The sequence below is a fragment of the Octodon degus genome, unplaced genomic scaffold, assembly GCF_000260255.1.
Source record: "Octodon degus isolate 3935 unplaced genomic scaffold, OctDeg1.0 scaffold00183, whole genome shotgun sequence".
NCBI classification, from domain to species: Eukaryota; Metazoa; Chordata; class Mammalia; order Rodentia; family Octodontidae; genus Octodon; species Octodon degus.
The window spans coordinates 186,127-188,664 of record NW_004524759.1 but is presented as its reverse complement, the minus strand read 5'-3'; the positions used below and the strand labels follow the sequence as shown (position 1 = coordinate 188,664).

The window sequence follows — 2,538 nt, the reverse complement described above, 5'->3', positions numbered from 1 at the left end:
TGCCAAAAATCCATCTGTCAACTGGAAACACAAAGATGCAGCCATTTACCTAGTGACATCTTTGGCATCAAAGGCCCAAACACAGAAGCATGGAATCACACAAGCTAATGAACTCGTGAACCTGACTGAGTTCTTTGTGAATCACATCCTTCCTGATTTAAAGTCACCTAATGTGAATGAATTTCCTGTCCTTAAAGCTGATGGTATCAAATATATTATGATCTTTAGGAATCAAGTACCAAAAGAGCATCTTTTAGTCTCTATTCCTCTTTTGATTAATCATCTTCAAGCTGAAAGTATTGTCGTTCATACCTATGCAGCACATGCTCTTGAAAGGTTGTTTACTATGAGAGGGCCTAACAATGCCACTCTTTTTACAGCTGCAGAAATCGCACCGTTTGTTGAGATTCTGCTAACAAACCTTTTCAAAGCTCTCACACTCCCTGGCTCTTCAGAAAATGAATATATTATGAAAGCTATCATGAGAAGTTTCTCTCTCCTCCAGGAAGCCATAATCCCATACATCCCTACTCTTATCACCCAGTTTACCCAGAAGCTACTAGCTGTCAGTAAGAACCTGAGCAAACCTCACTTCAATCACTACATGTTTGAAGCAATATGCTTATCCATAAGAATAACTTGCAAAACTAACCCTGCTGCTGTTGTAAATTTTGAGGAGGCTTTATTTCTGGTGTTCACTGAAATTTTACAAAATGATGTACAAGAATTTATTCCGTACATCTTTCAAGTGATGTCCTTGCTTCTGGAAACACACAAAAATGACATCCCGTCTTCTTACATGGCCTTGTTTCCCCACCTCCTCCAGCCTGTGCTTTGGGAAAGAACAGGAAATATTCCTGCGTTAGTGAGGCTTCTTCAAGCATTCTTAGAGCGCGGTTCCAACACAATAGCAAGTGCTGCAGCTGACAAAATTCCTGGCTTACTGGGTGTCTTCCAGAAGCTAATTGCATCTAAAGCAAATGACCACCAAGGCTTTTATCTTCTGAACAGCATCATAGAGCACATGCCTCCTGAATCAGTCGACCAGTACAGAAAGCAAATTTTCCTTCTACTATTCCAAAGACTCCAGAATTCTAAAACTACCAAGTTCATCAAGAGTTTCTTAGTCTTTATTAATTTGTACTGCATAAAGTATGGAGCCCTAGCATTACAAGAAATATTTGATGGTATTCAACCAAAAATGTTTGGAATGGTTTTGGAGAAAATTATCATTCCTGAAATTCAGAAAGTATCTGGAAATGTAGAGAAAAAGATCTGTGCGGTTGGCATAACAAAATTACTAACAGAATGTCCTCCAATGATGGACACCGAATACACCAAGCTGTGGACTCCTTTGTTACAGTCTCTGATTGGCCTTTTTGAGTTGCCTGAAGATGAAACCATTCCAGATGAAGAACATTTTATTGACATAGAAGACACACCAGGCTATCAGACAGCCTTCTCACAGCTGGCATTTGCTGGCAAGAAAGAGCATGACCCAGTGGGTCAAATGGTGAACAACCCCAAAGTCCACCTGGCACAGTCACTTCACAAACTGTCTACTGTCTGTCCAGGAAGGTTTCCATCCATGGTGAGCACCAGTCTCAATGCAGAAGTGCTGCAGTTTCTCCAGGGCTACCTCCAGGCTGCCAGTGTGACACTGCTCTGACCTGCATTTTCCTGAGTGGATAAACTGACCATGGGTGAAGAATAAGTAGACTTGTGAGCACAGCTGCACTCAAAGCTAACAAGTTTTCCTTTTGAACTTGTCATAGTTTCCATCTTACAAAGGATATTAAATGTTGCTTTAAGCTGAACCTTGAGCAAACTAGATGGGTTGGGTGGTCATAAATCTCTAAGTGGATGACTTTTCTCTGTTTGCAACTTCAAGGGACAACTATCAATAGTTGAGTGTACAACCTTGATTTGAGTTGAGCATTTGCACGGTTTGTATCATTTTAAATTTTTGACAGACACTGTGGAAACTATTACTAAATCCTTTTGTTTTGAAACTATTGGCCATTCCTATTCTTGTCCTTTGTATTTAAGCTTTTTTTGGAAAGATAAATAAGAATTGCTGGTGTAACTTGCCAAGCAGTGCACACTTCATAGTTTTAAGTCTGTAACTAGCAATAAAGATAACTAAAATATGTATCAAAAAAAAAAAAAGAAATGAGACGAAGTGAAAATGCTCAACCAAGAAGAGAGAGAGAGAGAGAGAGAGAGAGAGAGAGAGAGAGAGAGAGAGAGAGAGAGAGAGAGAAGCTGTGAACACAGTGTTGGATGCAGCCAGCTTGGGTTTTGGAACCTGAGCTAACCTATGTATCTCTGCGGTGCGAGAAGCCACTGTCCCTCCCCACCTGCGAAGATCCAGACTCCACCTCCTCAGCCTCCTAGCCTGGGCAATGGAGAAAGTCCCACCCCGCCCCAGCTCGCCCCCCCACTTAGGCCCCGACCATGGCCAGGTCCCTCCCTCTATGGCCCAGCCACCACAGCACAAGTATGCCCACACTACACCGGCCTCAGTGGCAGTGCCCC

General features: G+C 42.2%; 1 pseudogene; it reads left to right on the top strand.

Annotated features, from left to right (window-relative positions):
- Positions 1 to 1,833, top strand: part of LOC101568637 — a 3,185-nt pseudogene extending 1,352 nt beyond the window's left edge.
- Positions 1,834 to 2,538: the final 705 nt, after the last annotated feature.